At 45.9% G+C, this 24,355-nt stretch overlaps 1 protein-coding gene across 3 annotated transcripts in view; it reads left to right on the plus strand.

Annotated features, from left to right (window-relative positions):
* The first annotated feature begins 21,597 nt into the window (after window positions 1-21,597).
* The window catches only part of LOC149467500 (suppressor of cytokine signaling 3-like), a 243,333-nt gene continuing 240,575 nt past the window's right edge, over window positions 21,598-24,355 (plus strand). For all 3 annotated transcript variants that reach the window (XR_016311923.1, XM_089671614.1, XM_089671611.1), the window contains exon 1: window positions 21,598-21,906. The gene's annotated coding sequence lies outside the window, so the exon portion shown is untranslated. The remainder of the gene's footprint in view (window positions 21,907-24,355) is intronic.

Here is a 24,355-nt window from a genome sequence, read left to right on the forward strand (position 1 = left end):
AGCTAGTGAGAGACGAGATAGACCTGAGCCTAGATGCTGTGAAATTCTTTACAGACAGTAAAACAGTTTTACGCTATATCTGCAACACTACAAAGAGATTCTTCTTGTATGTCTCCAATCGGGTGAATAGGATCAGACAAACAACCTGTCCAGAGCAGTGGTTCTACGTACCCTCAGAACAAAATCCTGCAGATTATGCTACCAGGCCTACACAGATAGCTTGCCTTCAGAACTCTATATGGTTCTCCGGTCCACCTTTTCTGTATCAGACAGCTGTAGATAATCCTGATGACAACAATGTTTATCCTTTAGTGGATCCTGAAGCTGATCCTGAAATTAGGTCAGAAGTAGTAAACTTCCGTACTAAAGCCTTTGACACCAGACTACGGCCGCATTGTTTCGAACGATTTTCCAACTGGAAGAGACTAAGCAGGGTTATAGCAAAATTAATTCATGTTGCCAAAAGCTTCCAAAAGAAAACTAATGATGATCAACCCGGAAGCTGGGGAGTTTTCCATGAAAGAGTCAGTTTAGAAGAACTTTCACAGGCCAAAACAGTTATAATTTCTTCTGTACAACACGCATGTTTCAGACAAGAATATGACTGTATTGAACAACAAAGGACACTTCCAAAACAGAGCCGTCTTACAAAACTGAGTCCCTTTGTAGATCAAGATGGACTGTTGAGAGTGGGTGGCCGTTTATCCTTTGCCACGCTGTCAGATGAGGAGAAGCATCCTGTCATCATTCCTCATGATCACCACATTGCTACATTGATCGTAAGATATTATCACAACCAGATAGTTCACCAAGGGCGCCACATAACAGAAGGTGCAATCAGAGCTGCAGGTTTCTGGATTCTTGGTGGAAAACGTTTAGTGTCTGCAATTATTCACAAATGTGTCGTGTGCCGTAAGCTCAGAGGGAGATTGGAAAGCCAAAAGATGGCAGAGTTGCCAAAAGATAGAGTCAATCCTGAACTTCCCTTCACTAGTGTGGGTGTTGATGTGTTTGGCCCCTGGGCAGTTGTAACACGACGAACTAGAGGAGGCAGTGCTGACAGCAAACGCTGGGCTGTTCTTTTCACATGTCTTTCTACAAGAGCAGTGCATATAGAATTGGTTGAGTCCATGTCAGCATCCAGTTTCATTAACGCTCTAAGAAGATTCTTTTCTATTCGTGGTCCAGCTAAGTTGATTCGCTCTGATAGAGGTACTAACTTTGTAGGAGCATGCAAAGAGCTGCATATATGCTCAAATGATGCAGAACTTCTAAACTATCTTGAAGACAAAGGATGCACATGGATCTTTAACACTCCACACTCATCTCACATGGGAGGTGCTTGGGAGAGATTAATAGGTGTAGCTAGGCGCATTTTAGATGCAATGTTACTCCAAGCTAAACCTACTCGTTTGACTCATGAGACTTTGAGTACTTTCATGGCAGAAGTTATGGCTATCATTAATGCAAGACCTTTGGTACCACTATCTACAGATCCTGATAATCCTACAGTTCTTACGCCTGCCATGCTCTTGACCCAAAAGGTAGACTCTTTATCGGCCCCTTATGGGGACTTTAGTACAACAGAACTTCATGTAAAGCAATGGAAACAAGTCCAATGCCTGGCTGATACGTTTTGGAAGAGATGGAGGAGAGAATACCTGTGTACCTTACAAAGTCGCAAGAAATGGACTGAGACCAGTCCCAACGTCAAAGATGGAAATGTTGTTTTATTGAAAGATAGTCAAGAAAGCAGAAACAACTGGCCTGTGGGAATTGTCACAAATACATTGCCAAGTAAAGATGGTAATGTCAGAAAGGTTGAAGTCAAAGTGACAAAACAAGGGACTGCTAAAGTGTATACTAGACCAGTTTCAGATGTCATTGTTCTCCTTTGAATAGCATTTCTGTTGTGTAGCTGGCACAATACATAGCAGAGAGCTCCTCACTGATAGCGTTCAGGCGAGACATTCGCCATTGAGTTAAATTCCATCCTGTGGATTACAATTGGGGTTGGAGATAGTTTGGCCTTGGGCGGCTACTCCAATCCGAAGATGGGTTTATGGACTAAACTATTTCTTCATGTGGGCCATAAGCTTGAAGTACCATAGCCAAAAGACCCTGATATGTTGTGGACTCATGTTTTAGTTGATGTTACCAATCTAGGCCGGAATGTATTTTTTTATGTGTTTTCCCTGTACAGTAGATATGCATGGGTAGTGATATAATATATTATATCAGGCAGGGAGTGTGTTGCCTTCACAGGCTAATTGAATTAAAGTTACTTATATGGGACATGTAGTGTACCACTGCCATCTAGTGGCAAACATGTATTGCAGTTCTCCTCTGGATATGTAAGCTCTCAGACAGGAAATGACTCTTGGTTTAGGAAGCTCGTCAGCCATTTTAGACTTCTATTCACTGGGGATGCAGTGTGCTTGCTTCTCTCCCAAGGGGCTTGAGACATTATCACCTGTAAGTGCCTTTCTTCTGTGTCATCTGTCGTTTATGTTACACTAGTTATTCTATGTATACTGATATGCTGTTATTGTGTTTCAGTTTCACTTATAAAATAAAGTTGGATTCTTTGGTAGACAACACAAGCAGTGGGCTTCTGTTTGCTGGAGATTCTGACAAGGGTTTAGCTGTCCGTTTAGAGCCACACATAGTCAGTGTTTTGAGAACGGAACAGTTAGAATGCCAACAGTGGCCCCTTGGCCTTATATTTTTTTAAAGGACAGTTCTTTCTTGTTCATATGCCCTTTTTATGCTAGGACTCAGACACCCAGGTTTAACTATAGTTCTTTTACATTTGTTGCCAATTGAAGTGCACTGGCTAATGCCATTATTTAGTATGTTCTTAAAGCACTCTCATTTCTACTCGGTGTTCTATGTTTTTAGAATTATATCCCATTTAGTATCGTGTAGTATGGAGCGCAGTTTAGTAAAGTTGTTCTTTTGAAATTAAGTGATCTTGTCCTACCCTCGTGTCTCCTCTTTGCTATAATTGACATTGAATGTAATTACTCTGTAATCGCTGTTTCCTAAGTAATCATGTTCCTCCACATCTACAATCAGTTCTGTGTTGTTTGTAATTAGAAGGTCTTGCAGAGCATTATTTCTAATTGGGGCATCCACCAACTGACATATGCAATTGTCCTGCAAGAAATTCAAGAAATGACTGGCCTTGTAGGAGTGAGTAGTTTTGTTTGCCCAGTCAAGATCCAAATAATTGACATCCACCATGATAATGCCATTGCCCTGCCTCACCACAATTTCCTACTGTGAGAGATTGGTTTCCTCATAATCCTGCAGGTTAGGGGGCCTGAAGCAGGACAATTCATTTGGTTGCAGGCTGGTTGGTACGTTGAGCTGGGAATTTTTCTTCATTGTTTCACATGCATTGCCCTTTCATGTGCTCCTTGCTGCAACGGTCAATTATAGGTTGGGGCAATTGTTGTTTGTTTGTACTGTTGGTATACTGGGGAGAGGACACACTGGACATCTTTGCTTCCATTGTGTTATATGCTGGGTGTCCTGTGCACCCCTGTGCCCTTAAGGAGGGGTGGGCTCCCTCCAAGCTTACCTTCCCTCAATCTATCCATTATTATACATGTGCTTCTATTATGAAGGCTCTCAAAATTTATAGATAGAAACTGAAGAATACTGTGGTGATCTGAAGAAGCTCTGCAGCTTGCGCATGTATTTTCAAATGTGTGCAAACTAAACCCCTGTTTTTAACGTCCACTGTTAGACAGGACAATTCGGTTGGCTGCAGGCTGGTTGGTAAGTTGAGTTGGGAATTTTTCTTTGTTGTTGTTTGGCCTGTAACATGCACCCACTAATAGTTTACTGTTTGTTTCTTCCCTTTGAAGCTCCAGCCACAAAGATTCCACCTCCTCCGTTGCTCTGCTAGCAATGTCATCACGCATGTTCACTAGCAATCGCTCTTGACATACAGGCACACCCCTCCCCCTCTTCTACCTACCCTGTCCATCCATCACAGGGAGTACTACAAGTCAGTCATGAAAGCTGTCAAACCAGGTTTCTGATATTCCCCAAAAGTAAAAATCATCCTCAACAGTATCGACAGTTCCAGCTCTTCCATTTTATTAGTCAAACTTCTAGCATTTGTGAACATGATTTTGAATTTTTTACACATTATTATTATTATACAGGATTTATATAGCGCTAATAGTTTGCTCAGCGCTTTACATTATAATGGGAGACAATACACGAGACAGTACAGTAACAATACGATTCAATACACGAGGGGTTCAAGGGCCCTGCTCCTTGGAGCTTACAATCTAGGAGGGAGGGCATAGTGGTACAGGAGGAAACAACTGTGGGGGATGAAGTGGTAGGAAGAGTGGAGGAGTTCAGTAATTAGCTAAGGGCGGGGTAGGCTTCCCTGAAGAGATAGGTTTTCAGGGTGCGCCTAAAGGTGAAGAGAGTAGGTGATAGTCTGATGGATTGGGGTAGGGAGTTCCAGAGGATGGGGGAAGCCCTAGAGAAGTCCTGGAGGCAGGCATGGGAGGAGGAGACCAGGGAACTAGAGAGTAGGAGGTCTCGTGAGCAGCGGAGAGTACGTTTTGGGTGGTATTTGGATACCAGATCGGTGATGTAGTTTGGGGCAGTATTATGAACAGCTTTTTTTGTTAGCATTTCGAATTTTATCCGTTGGGCAATCGGAAGCCAGTGGAGGGATTGGCAGAGGGGGGGTGGCGGATACGGAGCGGTTTGTGAGGTGGATGAGTCTGGCCGCAGCATTCAAGATGGACTGAAGTGGGGATAGCCTGCGGTGAGGTAAGCCGATGAGGAGGGAGTTACAGTAGTCAAGTCGTGAAATAATAAGGGAGCGAATGAGTTGCTTAGTGGTTTCCGGGGTTAGGAACGGACATATTTTGGAGATGTTGCGGAGGTGAAGTCTACATGAGTTATTCAGCGATTGGACCTGGGGCTGGAAGGACAGATTGGATTCTAGGATGACACCTAGTACTCTGGCTTGAGGGGAGGGACTGATGGTGGAGTTGTTGGTCTTGATGGAGAAGTCGGGGGGGGGGCGCGGGCTGGGGGGAAAACTAGGAGCTCAGTTTTTGAGAGATTTAGTTTGAGGAAGTGGAGTGACATCCAAACCGATATGTCGCTCAGTAGGCTTGTGATACGGGTGGAGACTGAAGGGGTGAGGTGAGGGGTAGAGAGATAGATTTGCATATCATCGGCGTACAGATGGTAGTTGAAGCCGTGAGAGTGTATCAATTGGCCAAGGGAGGAGGTGTAGATGGAGAAGAGAAGGGGCCCGAGGACAGAGCCTTGAGGGACCCCGACAGAGTGGGGGAGTGAAGAGGAGGTGGTATTGTTATAGGTAATGCTGAAGGAGCGCTGTGAAGGAGTCTCTGAGGCCAAGAGAGTGTAGTTTTTTGAGGAGGAAGGGGTGGTCAACCGTGTCGAAAGCCGCAGAGAGGTCGAGGAGTAAGAGCACTGAATAGTGGCCATTAGCTTTGGCGGTTAGCAGGTAGTTGGTGAGTTTGAGTAGGGCAGTTTCGGTGGAGTGTAGGGGGCGGAAGCCAGACTGTAGGGGATCAAGGAGGTTGTTGTCAGTGAGGTGGGAACTCAGGCGATTATAGACCAAGCGCTCAAGGAGTTTGGATGTAAATGGCAGCAGGGAGATGGGTCTAAGGTTGTTCAGGTCGGTGGGATCTAGGGATGGTTTTTTAAGTATGGGAGTGATGTGTGCATGCTTCAGGGGGGAGGGTAATGTGCCAGAAGAGAGGGAAAGATTATAGATGTGAGTGAGGGAGCATAGGATGGCGGAAGAGGGTAATCATAGGAGCTGTGAGGGGACAGGGTCAAGAGGGCAGGTGGTGAGACAGGCTTCCAAGAGGACCTTAGTGACCTCTTCAGTGGTGGCGAAGTCGAAGGAGTGTTGAGGGGGTTTTAGTGTGAGGACTGCTAGATGGGGTGGGAGTCTGGGCAGTGGCGAGGTCGGAGGGGTGGAGTGTTGAGGAGGTTTTAGTGGGAGGGATGCTAGATGGGGAGGAAGTCTGAGTAGTGGCGATGTCCCTACGAATTGCGTCATATTATTTTCTCTTGTTTGTTCTTAGGCTACAATAGGATTCTGACAGCCTACACACATTGGTCTTAGGTACTCTAGTTACGCTACCAGCATTGCCCACAGTAGCACCCTCTGACCCTTGTTCACTGCCTCATCTAGCTTTCTCTGATCCCTCCCCCATCACCTAGTTTAGAAATTCTTCCAAGCTTTTGGCCATCTTCTCCCCCAACAGAGCTGCACCCTCCCTATTTAGGTGAAGTCTGCCTCTGCTATAGAGCTGGTAACTGACCAAAACGTCGTTTCTCACCCAAAACATTCCTTCCTGCACCAATTCTTAAGCAGCTTATTACATTCCCTAAACTCCTGCTGCCTCTCTGGTGTGACTCAGGGTACAGGCAGTATTCCTGGGATGATCCATCTTCATCTAACTTTGGCATTTGTACCAATATGTACAATGACTGTTGGGTCCTCCCTAGCCCCACCCAACAATCTGGCCATTGGATCCACATTGTGCCAAACCCAAGCACCTGGGAAACAACATACTGTTTGGTGATCATGATCTTTTGACATGTTTCTCAGTTTGTCTTTCTAATAACTGAGTCCCATACCACCAGTATCTATCTATCATTTTCTGTAACCTTGCCCCCATCCTCACTGGAAGAGTTGTTACTCTGGCAGCTAGGGTAGGTACTATGCTTCAGGAATGCCATTCCTGAATTAATATCCCCAACATTACGTTATAGGTTTCTTCAGTACAGAAGCAGTACATCACCCACTGTCAGAAGTCCCCAGCGCAGAGTGCTATTCCAATTCTAAGACATTCTGATCTGTAATTTAATAAGTGGAACACTTACATATCTAATGCAGCCAACTTCAGTTAGTATATCATATGTACCATCAATCTGATACCACTCTCATAGGAGATCCTCAGCACAGGCTCAGAGACCATGACAGGCCAAGCCACAAACTCGGTAGCAGGAACAGCAGTGGCAAAATCCTTTGCTTTATCTTGCCTTATGCATACTAGTCCCTCTTGGCAGTCGCACCCTGCCAGGCACTCTCTTTCCTTGCTACTTGTTACTTGCTAAAGGGTGTCCTTCTTTACACACACTAGAGAGCTCTCCATAGGCCCCAAGGTCATCAGCATCAAGCTACAGACCTGCAGTAAAAGGTCAGGGTTTGGCAAGGTGACTCCATCTGTTCCCATGTGTCCTCACTCAGCACTCTGATAGTCTAACCCTGAAAAGGGCTCCGTGTGGCACATCCTGGCAGATCAAGGGTGTCTTAATCCCATACTCTACGTGCACTGGGCCCCACCCACAGCTGGTTTATAAAGGAGAACAAACTTCACTTACTATATCACTACAGGAGGGGCTTCTCTAAAAGGGGAGCTAACAACTGCCTAAAATCTTATTTTTATCATGCCATAAAGGCAATACTGGCAGGCAAGCCTAATGCACCTGCCTGCAAGCAGGATGAGGGAATGCTTTCTGTGATTAGTCACTGTAGGCAGAGGGAGCCCACCACATCCAAGAATCTCTATGCCATGTGACTATGAGCAGTCAAGGAGTGGATGTGCCAGTTGACTGTGTACCTAAGAAGCTAAAATAGTAAAATGGCATGCGCTTGCACAGAAAGTCCTATTGTGACCAAGACTGGAGGTGCAGAGGGAGCAACGTAAAAACTGCACCTAGTTTAAATTAGGACAGCAACTGTATGTTACATTGTGGACTGTGGCTAAAAATGGTGCAGCCCAGGGCCAAATGTAGATTTGAGTGGCCGTGAATCCAGTGGTACCAAAGTATACAAGAGCTGTGGCTATAATCCAAAGGGCAGATGCAGCCTTGGTGCCCCACAGTAAAACCCTAAGGGACTGGGGCAGCAGTAGTCTTGGCTCCCTAGCTAGGGTTATTGTTATAGAGTTATTATGCAAATATTGTGACCCTACTTGCATTTGGTAATATTGCATTGCCTTATACTTCCTGCTTCCTGTTGTATGCTTACCTGGATGTAGTTCTGTTGTACAACATGATTCCTCATACCAGCAGCTTGTGTTGTCTGCATTCCTGTACATGAAACATGGTGTCAGAAGTGACTTGAATCAGGACTGAGCCTCTTGTTTGGAGCACAGCAGCTTTGGGAAACACAGGTTTGTGAACTACAGCCTGAGACTGAGGATTTTCTGATATTTGATAGCTCAGAGGCTTACTGACATTATGGCTGCCATGAATTACATACCTCCCCCAATGAGTGGGGATTGGAGCAGCAATTGGGAATCTTTCAGAGCTGAATTTGAAGACTATTCTCTGGCTACAGGCTTGAATGAGAAATCTGCAGTAGTGCAGGCAGCAACTCTGAGAAGAGTCATGGGCAGTGAATGCAGGTATGTGTAACAACACAATCTGACCCTCACAGCAGATCAGCAAGACAATGTTACAGCCATTTTAAATGCACTGGAAGCTTATTTCAAACCTGCTAAAAATTTAATTTATGAAAGGTATGTGTTTGGATGCTGCAAACAAGAAGAGGGAGAATCTTTTGATAACTTTGTTACACACTTGAGAGAAAAGGCAGCAACTTGTGAATATGGCACACTAAGAGACGAATTGATAAGGGACAACATTTTTCTTGGTATAGCTAGCGAGAGCACACGCAGGCGCCTCCTAAGAGAACATGAGTTAACTCTAAACACAGCCATTGAGACGTGCCATACAGCAGAGCTCACTGACAGACGTCTGAAAGTTATGGAACAGGACAGACAGCAGACCGACAGCATAAACATTGCAATGCAGCATCGCAACATAAACAAACTTCAGCAACGCTGCCTGATTAGCACAAATACTGCCAACCCTACAGCTTGCAAATACTGTGGGACTGTGCATCAAAGAATTAAAGAGCAGTGTTTAGCTTATGGGAAGTCTTGTAAGTCTTGTGGAAGAACAAACCATTTTGCTAACGTTTGCTTGTCAAATAAACGACGGCCTACAATAGGCAAATTACAAAACGTGGAGAACACATTCGCATATGAGGAAGAGACACACAGCACTAAAGTTAAATACAGCAGTGAATTGATCAGCGCTGTGCAATCCAAAGAAATGGTTTGTCACTTTACATTCAGGAGCAACGTGTGATGTAATGTGCTTAAGAGACAAAATGGTGTTAGCACCAGAAACACATCTACTGCCAAGTGACACCAGATTAAAGTTATACTCAGGTGCAATTATGAAATCTCTAGGGCTCTTCAAGACAGAATGTGCCATACGTGGACTAACACACAAGCTGGAGTTTGACATTGTGGAAGCCTGCCAAAAGCCACTGTTGTCTGGCTCAACCTGTGAGCGTCTAGGGCTGATACGTTTCTCCATCCCTGCAGAGCTTAATGTGATGGACAATCTATCCAAGGGGCCCTTAACAAAACAACTGCTGCTAAAGGAATTTAGTGATGTGTTTACTGGGCCGGTAGAATGTACCAGGGGAAGTTCATTTCGACATTGATATGAGTGTCCCTCCAGTCCAATGTGCACCACGCAATGTGCCGGTGGCATTAAAACAGGCAGTTTAGGCACAGCTTGACCAGTATGAGGCCAATGGATACTTGGCACCAGTGACTGACCCAACTGACTGGATAAGTAACATGGTGATTGTAAGGAAGCCAAATAAGCTACGAATATGCATAGATCCTAAATTCTTAAATATGGCACTGAGACGATCTCACTACATCATGCCAACTCTTAAGGATGTTTTGTACAAGCTGCCTAAGGCATGTCTGTTCATGCTTGTTGATGCCCGGGATGCATTTTTACAGTGTAAGTTGGATGATGCAAGTAGTTACATGACAACCTTCTGGACTCCGTGGGGCAGGAAAAGATGGCTCAAACTGCCTTTTGGAGTATCAGTTGCACCAGAGGTGTATCAACGTAAACAACATGAACTATTGGCTGGACTCAGTGGTATTGAACCAATAGCTGATAACATCCTTGTGGTTGGCTGTGGAGACACAGAGGACGAAGCAGAGCAAGATCATGATGGCAAACTGCTGGAACTGCTGACTCATTGTAGGCAGGTAAAATTGAGACTTGGCATGAAAAAGCTGCAATTCAAGGTCAAAGAGGTCTGCTTTCATGGACACATTCTAACCTGGGAGGGTTTGAAGGCTGACCCAGAAAAAATCAGAGCCACACTGGATATGCCGCAGCCAGCAAATGTGAAATCCCTGCAGCACTTCATTGGATTTGTTACCTACCTAGCAAAATTCCTACCACACCTCTCAGAGGTCTGCGAGCCCTTGAGAAGGCTTCTGGACAAGGACGCTGTTTGGCATTGGCTTCCTAAGCATGATAATGCAGTGCAGGACATCAAACGCTTGGTTACGGACACACCTGTCCTGAAGTACTATGACGTTACAAAACCTGTAACTATTCAAAGCGATGCAAGCAAAACTGGACTTGGGTGTTGCCTATTGCAAGCTGGCCAGCCTATCACTTTTGCTTCAAGGGCACTGACTCTTACTGAGCAAAACTACGCACAAATAGAAAAGGAATGTCTGAGTATAGTGTTTGCCTGTCAGCGCTTTCACCACTACCCCTATGGGCGTGACGAGATCACGGCAGAAACTGACCATAAACCTCTGATCTCTATTTTCAAGAAACCACTTTTGTGTGCACCCAAACGTCTACAGAGCATGTTGCTCACGTTACAAAACTATTGCCTAAATGTTGTCTATAAACCTGGTCCTGAAATGTATATTAGTGACAGCAGCAGGTGGTACACCTGAGTATGCACAACACACAGTTTGCAATGTTCAACGGGACCTGGATGTCCTGTCACAAATTAATCATTCAGACTATTTAAACGTCATGGACCAACGATTGCTTCAGATAAAACAGCACGCTGAAACCGATGAGAGTTTGCAGGCTCCAAAATATGTTGTTCTGAATGGTTGACCTGATTCCAAGTTGGAAGTGCCATTACTTGTGAGAGAATATTGGACTTTCAGAGATGAAATCGCCATTCAAGATGGTATACTGTACAAGGGGCCAAGGGTCATCATTCCTAAATCTTTAAGATCGGAAATGCTGACTCGTATTCATACCAGTCACATTGGCGAAGAAGCATGCTATAGGCAAGCACGTGATACCCTATACTGGCCCAACATGCAGAATGAGATTAGAGACTTTGTTAGCTGTTGCTTGGCATGCAATGAATATGCGCAGGCACAACAGAAAGAACCTATGATGTCGCATGTGCTGCCCACCCGGCCTTGGCAAATTGTAAGCATGGACTTACTGAATTATGCTGGGCAGGATTTTCTACTAATTGTTGATCACTATTCCGACTTTTGGGAGATTGAGCTACTTCCTGACCTGTCTGCTGATACTACCATCAAGCATTGTAAAGCACAGTTTGCACGTTGTGGCTAGCCAGATAGGGTAATCTCGGATAATGGACCTCAATTTGCATGTGAGCAATTCAGACGGTTCTCTACAGATTGGGGATTTGAGCATGTTACCTCATCCCCGAGGCACCCGCAAGCCAATGGCAAAGCGGAATCGGCTGTCCAGATAGTGAAGAATCTTTGTAAGAAGGCCAAGTTTGATGGTACCGATCCGTGGAAGGCCATTCTACATTGGAGAAACACCCTATCTGAAGGCATTTACAGTAGTCCTGCACAGCGCTTGATGTCTAGGAGACTGAAGACTTCATTGCCTATGGCCAACAAATTACTTGATCCTTGTGTGGTTACAGGTGTCCCGGCGAAACTGCAGAGGAGGAAACAAATTGCCAAACTGTCATACGATGTCTCTGCTAAAGACTTACCTGAACTAAGCATTGGAGAGCCAATCCGTATGAAGCCGCTTCCAGGTGACAGGACTGGTCGCTGGAGACTGGGTTCCTGTGTTCAGAGGGTTGCTCCTCGATCATATCTTGTGGATGTAGAAGGCAGTCTTTACTGCCGCAATCGAGTGGACCTGCGAAGGGCAGAACGATTCACCGCACAAGCCTATGAGCATCGTGCACATGATCCTCCTGAGGTGCTCAATGCCCCGAGTCCTACTGGACCATATACTCAAAGCAGAGAGAACTGTGCTGTCATATCGGGATACAATGAGGATGACATAATGCAGCCACATATCCCGTCAAGTTTTTCTCTGCCAAACACACCAGCCAGGAAAGAGGGTAGCTCCTTAACACCTTCTGGAGCTGAACGGATTTCCCCAGGCAAAATCCCTGTGACCTTGCGTAGTGGTCAAGTTTCAAGACCACCAGATAGACTCAATCTGTAGTGTATCTACCAGTAACACAGTATGCCATGTTCAAGACTGTTCAGGATCTGTTTTAGTTTAATTGTTTACAAGGTTTGAATTGAATGTAAAAAAGGGAGATGTTATAGAGTTATTATGCAAATACTGTGACCCTACTTGCATATAGTAATATTGCATTGCCTTATACTTCCTGCTTCCTGTTCTATGCTGACCTGGATGTAGTTCTGTTGTACAACATGATTCCTCACACCAGCAGCTTGTGTTGTCTGCATTCCTGTACATGAAACAGTTATGGCCTGGACTTACTGTGGTGTCTTGCAGCCCCAGGAGCCAAGATAGGAAGAAGGCCTCTTCAGCTCTTTGTCCTCCCAGTAGGCATACCCCACAAAGTGCTCTTTAGTGATGAGGTTACACCTGATGGTAATCCTATTGCCCTGGACCTATAAAGCACCCTGCAGCTGACTCATCATGTTGCACTGTGTGCCTAGGTGAAATGGGCCATAGCAACCAAGCATGTTCCTGGTGTACCCAAGCCCTCTCAGCTGGCATCTGCATGGAGCTCGTATGGCTTGGAGGGGTATGTGTAAGCCAACACTGGAGCATGCGTTAAACTTCGCTTCAGCTTAATAAAAGCCTGCTTGCACTGCTGGGGCCCCTTTTGCAGAGGGCCCTTACTTGGTCCATTGGTCTCTCCCTCCATATTCTTCAAGAGGTCAGTGAGGGGTGCAGTGGTCTTAACCACTTGCCTACCAGGCACTTATACCCCCTTCCTTACCAGGCCAATTTTCAGCTTTCAGCGCTGCCGCACTTTGACAATTGCGCGGTCATGCAACATTGTACCCATATGAAATTTTGATCATTTTTTTCTCACAAATAGAGCTTTCTTTTGGTGGTATTTAATTGCCTCTGGGCACTTTACTTTTTGCGCTATAAATAAAAAAAGTGCAAAAAATGTGAAAAAAAAATTTTTTTTTCTTTGTTTCTATTATAAAATTTTTCAAACAGGTATTTTTTCTCCTTCACTGATGTGCGTTGATGAGGCAGCACTGATGGGCACTGATAGGCGGCACTGATGGGCACTGATAGGCAGCACTAAAGGGCACTGATAGGCAGTACTAATGAGGTGGCACGGATAGGCGGCACTGATAGACAGCACTAATGAGGTGTCACGGATAGGCGGCACTAATATGCAGCACTGATAGGCGGCACTGATAGGTGACACTGATGATGGGTACTGATAGACGGCACTGACTGGCATCACTGCTGGGCACTGACTGGCACAACCCCTGGGCACTGACTGGTGGCACTGACTGGCAGCACTGCTGGGTTGCACTGGTGGGTGGCACTGGTGGGTGGGCACAGGTGGGTGGGCACAGGTGGGTGGCACTGGTGGGCACAGGTGGGTGGGCACAGGTGGGTGGCACTTCTGGGCACAGGTAGGTGGCACTTCTGGGCACAGGTGTGTGACACTGCAGAGTGGCACAGGTGGGTGATCTGCTGGGCACAGGTGGGCGGAGCTAGTGGGCGCACTGCTGGGCACAGGTGGGCGGAACTTGCAGGTGGCACTGCTGGGCACCGATCATCAGGGCACTGATCATCAGTGTCCTGATGATCGGTGCCGATCCCCGCTGTGACAACTGCCGGTTCTCGGCAGTACTTTCCTCACGATCTGACAGCGTGAGGAAAGTGCAGCCGAGAACCGGCACTTGCATTTCCCTGTGATCAGCGTGTCATTGGACACCGCTGATCACGTGGTAAAAGGCCGCTGGGATCGGCCTTTTACCACATCACGTGATCAGCTGTGTCCTTAGGACACAGCGATCACGGAGATCGCCGGGTGCGCGCCCCCTGGGGCGCGCAGGAGAGCGCGTTCTGGGGGGACGTCATATGACGTCCACCCAGAACTGGCCGGCCGCAGTGAAGCCGTCATTCGGCTATCTGCGGTCAGCAACTAGTTAATGTATCCCTCTACAAACCAACGGCAATATGAACAGAATCCAAGGAAATCAATTCAGTGATGTTGTCGGACAAGGCCAGGTAGTTACAGCTTCCATCTTGCTGGGGTCAGTGGCCACACCTTCTGCAGAGAAGATAACGGAATTCTGGTAAAATTGGCACTTCTCCAATGACAATTTCAGGCCTTTTTCATGGACCCTCTAGAATACTTTTTCCAACCGCTCTTCATGCTCTTCTAAGATTCTCCTGAACAGGATTATATCATCCAGGTAAACCAGGACCTCAGTTAGATTCATATCCCTTACTGTACACTCCATCAGCCTCTGGAAAGTGGTGGGCACTCTGGATAGGCCCTGGGGCATACAATCAATTTTGGAGAACCCTAGGGGACTGATGAAGGCAGTCTTCTCCCTATCTTCAGGGTGCATAGTGGATTTGGTAGTATCTACTCTTCAGGTCCAGGACACTAAACCATTTAGCTCCCAATAAGCACTGCAATGCATCTTCAATCCGTGGAGTTGTGTATGGATCCAGAATGGTCCGTTTGTTCGTTTGTTCAGTGTTCAGTATTCAATGCACATTTGCAGCCTACCATTGTTGTTCCGTACCACTATGATAGGGGAGGTATAGGGGCTCCTGGACTCCCAGATAATCCCAGCCCTCTTTACTCAGCCAACATTACCGTGAGGTCTTCTAGGTCTCCCAGACGGAACCATCAGGCTTGCTCTAAAAACTGCTTATCTTCCTTGAGCCAAATTCAAAGCTGAGCACTTATGGCGCACCCAACATCATAGTCCTTCCTGGAAAACACTCTCTCCCAACTTGTCAACCTATCTCTTGCTTTTTGCTTCCAATTCTCTGACATAGGGGAGTCTGGAAGGCCCAACCCTCCCCTGATAGCGTCATCTGGTGACTCAGGCATGCTGGGGTGGCCACATTCACTTGCCTCAGCAGTGCCCTAGGTTTGAGGGTCATGGGGTCTGTTGTGTTGTTACAAACTTGAACAAGAGCATTACCTGTTGTGTTGCAGAGCCTTCATAGTGATCACCTCTGGAAGGATCTCTACCCCAGCCATCTCTCTGTTGTTCTCTGTTTCCAGCACCACAAAGGGCCCCCAGCTTGTCCCAGCTCAATTTGACTTGGGCCCTCAAACAGGTGACTTCCCCTGGCTGGAGCACTTTTTCTTCAGACCCATTCTTCCAAAACTTCCCCACTTCCTCTCCTGGATCCCACAACTATCTGACAATCCTTTGATAGACTCTGTTGTGAGTGGATGCTCTCTATGGGTACTGTGTTCTGCTCAGCCAGTGGAGTAAGGAGCTTGTGTACCAGGTTGGTATTAGTCCCAATTAGTAGGAAGCACTGCTTTATCCCTGAAGGCCTGGGGCAGACAATAGTCTGCCAGCATATCAAAGATCTCTGTTCTCCAGGTTAAAACAGAGCTGAATACCAGGCGAATAGGTATGTAACCATCATATGAGTATTTCTTGGTCCCGATTCCCCAATCTGTAGCTCTTCTAGCTTCCGTAGGGGTATGTGCTTCAAGTGTTTGTCATAGCAGTCCCTATAGAGCAGGGTCACTTGAGCTCCAATATCCAGCAAAGCTTTGGTATAGACTCCGTCCACTTGAATGGAGACTATTGGGGATGGGCCTACTAGGTCGTCTGCAGGTCCCTTGGGTTGAGGCTTTGCGCTTCTGATCTGGGCTTTCCTGGGTTGAATCGCTCTCTTAGGGGTTGACTTTCCCACCTTTCTGGAGTGGTGTGTATCAATTCCCCTTTTTAGGGTCCCAGTCAATGGAGTTGGGAGCTGAATTGGCTCTAGGTGACAACTAATGGCAGATGTCTGAGTGGTTTTAGTCTCTAAGGACTGTGTTCCCTGAGAATTGGAGAGCACAATTTTCTTTGAGTCTTTAGCTGGCTCCTTCACTGAGGCCCCTGGAAGTTTTCACCCTGGTGTAATGTCAGCTGCAGGATGTTAAAACTAACAAAAGATGGCAGTGTGGGCTGAAGTAACCAATGGCAATGGTAGTAGGTGTTCCTTTAACCACTTCAAGTCTGGACACTTTCACCCCCTTCCAGTCCAGGCCAATTTTCAGCTTTCAGCACTATCACACTTTGAGTGACAATTACTCAGTCATGTAACTGTACCCATATGAAATTTTTATAATTTTTTTGAGACAGAGCTTTCTTTTGGTGGTATTTAATCACCATTGGAGGTTTTTTTTTTGCTATATAAATGAAAAAATACAGAAAATTTTGAAAAAAAGTTTTATTTTGCTTAGTTTTTGTTAGAAAATTTTGAAAATAGATAATTTTTCTTCATAAATTTAGGCCAAAATGTATTCTGCTATGTTTTTGGGGTAAAAATAAGCCAAAACAGTTCATATTATTTAGTCTGTGTGAAAGCTATAGAGTCTACAAACTATGGGATAGATACTTAAAAATTGATCAGTTGAGATCCTAAAATGCCGGACGCTGATATGGCATATGGCAGTGATCAGGACACTGGTATTGGGTATGGCGGTGATCAGGACATTAGCAAGAGGTATGACTGTGATCAGGATCCTGTTGTGGCAGTAGCCAGGATGCTGTTATGGGGTATGGGGGTTATCAGGATGCTGTTATGGGGTATGGCTGTGATCAGGATGCTGGTATAGGGTATGGCGCTGATCAAAACACTGATATGGGGTATGGCAGTGATCAGGATGCTGATATGGGGCATGGCGGTGATCAGGATGCTTTTATGGGGTATGGCGGTGATCTGGGCACTGGTATGGTGTATGGTGATGATCAGGGCACTGGTATGGCATATGGCAGTGATCAGGGTGTTGGTTTGGGGTATGGCGGTTATCAGGACACTGGTAAGGTGGTGATCAGGACATTGGGATGGGGGTGTTCCATCCGGCACTGTGCCCCTGGTCACCTGTTGACAGACTGTGTCGCTGAACAGGGCAGCAAGGCTAGTGGTCAGCAACTCCTCCTTGCCTCTCTCCTCTCTCTATCTCTGTGGCCCTGTCTGGTTCCCTGGCAATCTGCTTCAGCTCTCCAGCTTTCTCCCCTCTCTCTTCCTGTCCAGTCTCCTGTGCTTCTGTATATATCTGCCCTGCCCACACGCCAGCTCTTCTAGGAAAAGTAGTCATCTGACACGCTGCCCTCAGCATATAGGGACTGAATTGCACTGAATTGCAGCCATCTTCTGTTGGTTTTAACATCCTGTAGCTGACATTACAACAGGGTGTTATAGATTTAAATTTAGTTTTTGGCTCCGTCTGTAATCAAGGGAACAGTGATTGTTTGTTTTGGGCTGCTCAGGGTTTTACAGGCTTTGATTGCTTCCCCCTACCTCTGGGAGAAGCTTCCAAAGCTTAGGGAGGGAGAGGCAAATAACCATCCTGAATATTTATCATGCTCCAGCCAATCCCTGGAGAGGAGGGTTCACTCAGCTCATGGACTGTACAGCTGTTCTGGAGGCCTCAGTGTTCTTAAATCTGAGGGCCTGGATGGACTTTGTTAGAAACTGATTGCGGAACCTCACCACAAGTGACCTGTTCTGGAGAGGTGCCATTTCACTCACTGGACCATGTCCAGAGTAAGCTGGAAGGTGGCAGCTGTCCCGTGGACTGGAGTAAAGACCCTAAATTGATCTCTGTGATTGTGTAGTATTCTGCAAATTGCACTGGCTACCAGCAGTTGTGCACCAGCGCAAGGTAACCTGGTGCCATAAAGACTTTCCCCATGGTCTTCAGCTGAGGGATCTTAGACTACTCAGAAACATTTCTTATGGTCCTCAGCTGTGGGGTAATAAACTGATCTCTATTTACATTTACCTATGGAGAATATTATCCCCTAGTGGGTGTTTGCTAATCATATTGGAGTATTCTATGCCCTAGCCCCTCTCCTGCTAAAGTTTCTTCAAGCAATAAATCTTAATAAATCTCTAGACTGCTTTGTTGGAGCCAGAATGATTAGATTGATGCTTGGGTGACTGGTGGCCTCTACACTATTGGGGAGAAACCAGTTAATATCTCCGGCTCCTATGGGAGGTAGTAGTACACACGTGGTTGCAGTGCGCTTGCAGAGCAGCACCATTCACTTGAATAGGTCACGTTCGGCAGGGGCTATGCCTGCTGAAAGTGACAGGGAGCAAAGTTCCTGCTGAAGCGGTGTCATGTGTACACCCCTCCACATCTGCAGCTAGGGGGGTAGAGGTTGGGGGTGGTCAACCACCCTCCATTCTTGTGTGAACAAGCCTTAAAGTATAATTTTACACAGGTACTCTGGCTGTGTAAATGAGCGGTTTGCCCATGAGCCTGGACTCACAGGTTACTCAATGGAGACACAGCCAAAGGTCCGAATTTGACTGGTGTACAAATCTGGTTGAGTAGCCCTGGATGCACACTGTTTGTTTTCGGGGCCATACACCTGCACCCACACACCTATCACATTAAGACCTGCAGCTGTGTTTGTACAGCTTATAGTGCAGCGCTACTGAAATATAATTCCATTATCAACTCATGCAAATAAACATATTAGTAAAAATAAATGATCAAAAACCAATACCACATGTGCTCCTATTACAGATGTATAGTATAATAAGTGATCTATAATCCTGTTACCATTAACCTCTTGCCGACCGCGCATAGCCGAATGACGGCTTCACCGCGGCCGGCCAGTTCTGAGTGGACGTCATATGACGTCCTCCCAGAACGCGCTCTCCTGCGCGCCCCAGGGGGCGTGCACCCGGCGATCTCCGTGATCGCTGTGTCCTACGGACACAGCTGATCACGTGATGTGGTGAAAGGCCGATCCCACCGGCCTTTTACCACGTGATCAGCGGTGTCCAATGACACGCTGATCACAGGGAAATGCAAGTGCCGGTTCTCGGCTGCACTTTCCTCACGCTGTCAGATCGTGAGGAAAGTACTGCCGAGAACCGGCAGTTGTCAGAGCGGGGATCGGCACCGATCATCAGGGCACTGATGATCAGTGCCCTGATGATCGGTGCCCAGCAGTGACACCCGCAAGTTCCGCCCAGCAGTGCGCCCACTAGCCCCGCCCACCCGTTCCCAGCAGTGCCCCCACCTGTGCCCAGCAGTGCCCCCACCTGTGCCCAGCAGTGCACCCACCTGTGCCACTCTGCAGTGCCACCTACCTGTGCCCAGAAGTGCCACCTACATGTGCCCAGCAGTGCCACCCACCTGTGCCCACCCACCTGTGCCCACCAGTGCCACCCACCTGTGCCCACCAGTGCCACCCACCTGTGCCCACCCACCAGTGCTGCCCACCAGTGCCACCCACCAGTGCAGCCCAGCAGTGCTGCCAGTCAGTGCCACCAGTCAGTGCCCAGGGGTTGTGCCAGTCAGTGCCGCCAGTCAGTGCCCAGAAGTGATGCCAGTCAGTGCCGCCTATCAGTACCCATCATCAGTGTCACCTATCAGTGCCGCCTATCAGTGCTGCATATCAGTGCCGCCTATCCGTGACCCCTAATTAGTGCTGTCTATCAGTGCCGCCTATCCGTGCCACCTCATTAGTACTGCCTATCAGTGCCCTTTAGTGCTGCCTATCAGTGCCCATCAGTGCCGCCTATCAGTGCCCATCAGTGCCGCCTCATCAACGCAAATCAGTGAAGGAGAAAAAATACCTGTTTGAAAAATTTTATAAAAGAAACAAATAAACTTTTTTTTTTTTCAAATTTTTTGCACTTTTTTTAATTTATAGCGCAAAAAGTAAAGTGCCCAGTGGCGATTAAATACCACCAAAAGAAAGCTCTATTTGCGAGAAAAAAATGATCAAAATTTCATATGGGTACAATGTTGCATGACCGCGCAATTGTCAATCAAAGTGCGGCAGCGCTGAAAGCTGAAAATTGGCCTGGTAAGGAAGGGGGTATAAGTGCCTGGTAGGCAAGTGGTTAATGAGCTGGTAACTCAGTAGTCATTCCACACATGTGTAAACATATCCCCCTTTTGAATCACACACTGCAAACGTGATCAGTGTACATATTAAAGTGACCAACTTATATATTAAGAAATAATGCAAAAAGTTCATAAATGGTTTAAATTCGTGCTCCACTTTATAACAGTCATTGCAAAAAGTGATAACACCGGTGATGGTTTCTAGTGAAGGTGTCAACACACTCCTCTTGTGGCTAAATTGCCCCCTCACCTTCACTCTGCGACCCAATGGGCCATCACGCCTCCAAGATCACTTAGGGTATATTTTTGCTCACCTTAGAAGCAATCCCGCCCTGCTCTGGCCTCTGTTGCTGCTGGATAGAAAACTTAGTGCTCATAGGTATGAGGGAATTTGTGACCTCCCATTGACAGCTCATTAGTCTAGCAGCCAATCACTAGAATCAAGCACTATGAGAGGGCCACTGCCCCTAAACTGTGACAAAAACAACACAGTGGATTGCAGTGCAGGTTGCAACAGAAGCTGGAGCTTTGCGGATTGGCTGGTAATGTGGGTTGAATTGGGGCAGGGTGGTCCCCTTTTTAAACATGCTGTAATTTTGCCTTGCATGGGGAAACTACAGTATCTCTTTAATAGGCTAAGGATATTTCAAGTTTTTAAATTTTTTTGCTTTGAATAAAATAGTACAAGGTGACCCTGCCACGGAGGTCTGTTTTGGCACTTTCTGCTTTGGGGTAACTACTGTCTCCTAATTGTGCTGTTTGCATTGTCACCCTGTCACATGTGCCCTTGGTAGAGACCGCTAATGGCTGTGCTTACACATGACGCAAGCAAGGTTCACTATTGTCACTTTCAGCTAAAAAAACTGTATTTTATGAAAAAAAATATGATGTGCTTTAATATTTTTTTATTAATTGCAACCAAGCAGAGTCTGTAAATTGTGCAGTTTTTTTTAATCAGTTATATTAATATAAAAGTCGATGATTCAGACAGGTTCAGTTTTCATCACTGCTGGAAAGGACAGTTCAGCTGAAGATCCATTTCCAATAATTAAAGCGTTAATAAGATTATTAAGAGAGATATAAAAATGCTAGTGTGGTGGTGGGAGGTGACTTCCTGTTATCATTTTAGCTTCTGTTTGTAATGATATTTGGACTGCAGGGAAAGAGAATAAAAAAGAGATCGAGCATTGCAAGTCCACCCCTTTACCAACATCACCCTCAGCACTTCCAGGAATACAGAGGGAGGGAGGGAGGGCTGAGAGGGGACCTAAGAGGGAGGGAATATAGCAGACAGCATCCAAGCAAACCCTCGCAGCTGCGGACGAGCCACGCCCCTTACCAATAGCAGGCTTGAAAAATAGAAAAAAAAACACATACACTATGAAAAACATCCCCTCCCCCTTCAAAAAGTGCAGCTTTGAAAGTGATAAAGTGGGATCCGACTTCCAATGGGAACATTGCTTAAGAATGCAGAACCAATGCGACTTTTGCAAACAAATACATAATATTACGAACTGGATTAGTATTTGCATTTCCTTAAACGAACCGTTCACTTTTATGAGTAAAGCAAGTAGGTGCATTAAGACGACACAGATTTCTTAAATCACCTTCAGCGCTACGTGTGTAAATATGTATCCTATGATTTACTAAGATGCATCGTACTACGTGTGATTGTGAGAGAAGCGAAGCCGGGGAACGTTCGGTGAGCGGTGTAGGTGAGTTGGAGCTAATCTATGTTTGCATCATGGTTTTGTATTTGTTCAGCGTTACTAAGACCTTAACCCATCCCCCCCTCATCCCCTTCCCGGTATGAGATTCCCTACTGATGATATTCCATGCTTTTCAGGTCATTGAAATGGGGAAATGTAGCGAATTGTGTTTGTTGGATCCATTATCCATCCTGTGCGCTCCACATAATTTACAGTATGTCAGCTGATCCGCAGGCAGTCATTAGCATAGATCTTGAGGACGGGCTTCCGAAACAGCGCTTCTTTTTTGTCTGTTTATTAAATATTTACTATAAAACCGACGCCTACATCGAACTGATTTAGAAAGACAAAAGGTAAACGTCCCGGCAACCCTGTCCTAATGTTATACCCGCTTTAAAGCGATTAAAAGTTGCTATGTGGTTCCTGGACACAATTGCTGTTTTCAGTCGTGCTTCACTATCATATTTTGTATCCCCCCTTTATATTTTCTATTCCCCCTTATATCTAATTTTTATATACAAAACATGCAGCTGAGATACAGATTTTTTGTTATCCATAAAATCTATGAATGGAAGTCAGTTTTGTACTTTACTATAGTTTGTCTTTGAAGCTTGCAATCAGATCTCCATGGAAACTTTTATGAAGTGAATTTAACCTATAGCCCTGGTTCACATCTGTGCGGTCGTGGGGGCTACGATTTGCGTTGGCACTAGAGCCCATTAATTTGGATGGGCTCCCGTGCCCCAGGACACGCAGGGAAGAAGTCCCTGCACTACTTTGGAAATTGCAGCCCTTATGGGAACCAAGGTTCCCAGTACGGTTGCGATTTCCAGTGCGGGCTGCGTACCAATAGAATGGGTCCCGCATTCCTTTGTGTGGGTGATGTGGCTGCAGGCATTTGTGCAGGTCACGCAGTGGCATCACCCGCACAGATGTGAACCAAGGGTAAGCCTGGGTTCACACTTGAGCATGCTGCATGTCGCATGTGATTCGCACAGGAACTGCACCACATTCCTGTGCAAATCACATGCGAATTTTGTGCGGTCCGATTTGAGCCATACGTTTTGTATGGCTCAAATAACACCGCATCCACACCAAAAAGGTGGAGGACCCTTTTTGGTCCGCGCTAGAATCGGATTGCATGGGTATTTACACCCATGCGATGTTATTCTGCACATCGCATCGAGTTTTGCAGACTGATTTTGGAGTGTTGTTAACATACACACCATACACACGTGCGGCAGTTCACATGAACAGGGTGTGATTGTGATGAGGTGCGGAATTCACACAGAAACCACTGCAAATTCTGCACTGCATCAGTGTGAACTCAGGCTAAGGGTGCGTTTTTAATGCATTGCAGTGCATATTTCCCCTCCCCTTGTTTGTTCACCTTAAAAAGGGAAATGTGTTCCGGTGCGGTTTTGGTGCATTTAGATTCCTTCCAATGTGTTTTTGATGCGTTTTACTGCTTTCCAGTACAGTTCAGTGCAGAACAAAATGCAGCATTTTGGAACTGGAACGCACTGGAACTGACCACACTGGTGTGAAGTATGCCACTAAAAACCATAAAATCTATTAGGCATGCTTTTTTGATGCAGAAAAAAAAATGCACTACATTGCATGTGGTGTGAACCGGCACTAAATACTAACTTTTAGGTTCCATTCAGGCATTTTACAGCCTGAAGCTCGACTCTCAGAAAGCTCAACAAGGAAAATCCCATTAATTTCAATGGCCCCTGTTCACATTTGTGCATTATGTCTCCTGTAGCAAAATGTTTGTTGCTCAAAAAAGTACATGTGCTAAATTTCATCAGATGTGAATATTTTTGTCCCGTAAACTTGAATGGAAAATGTCTGAACAACAAGAAATGAGCATTTTTGAGCGTTTTTTTTTTCAGGCGTTTTCAGCTGAAATAGCAGCTCTCCTCCCTGTTCCAAGCATCACTCCACACCTTATAAACACATAGAAGCGGGAAGCTGATACACTCATTGCTCTCATTCAAGGCCACTCCTCCATCTATTATCCTAGGGAACCCCATTATAAAAATCTGGCAAGAACCACCAGAGCCTGGGAGGAAGTGGGACAAAACTTGCTGCCCCAGTGGAACAGCAAGGAGATCAAGGAGAAAGATACATAACTTCTGTATACAGCAGCCATGTGCTTAATTCTGGTTTTCCTTTTGTATGTGCATAGGACACATCACAGGTTTCTATTGGCCACAGCAAAAAACATCTACATGAAAAAAGCCTGAAAAAACACTTATAATTGCAAATCTGCTAAAAAAATGCTTAACAATGGCTGAAAAAATGGGTTTTTGAGCATTATGTTTTGCAGAATTGCACATTGTTGCAGCATTTGTCAGGCATTTTTTCAGGTGTGGAAAAAAGGTGTGAAGTGCTGTTGAAAAAGAGGAGGAGAGCAACTGTTTGAGCAGAGAAGGCATGACAAAACTCT

Source organism: Staurois parvus, unplaced genomic scaffold, assembly GCF_062004578.1.
Source record: "Staurois parvus isolate SC_StPar_1 unplaced genomic scaffold, SC_StPar_1.0 ptg000108l, whole genome shotgun sequence".
NCBI lineage: Eukaryota > Metazoa > Chordata > Amphibia > Anura > Ranidae > Staurois > Staurois parvus.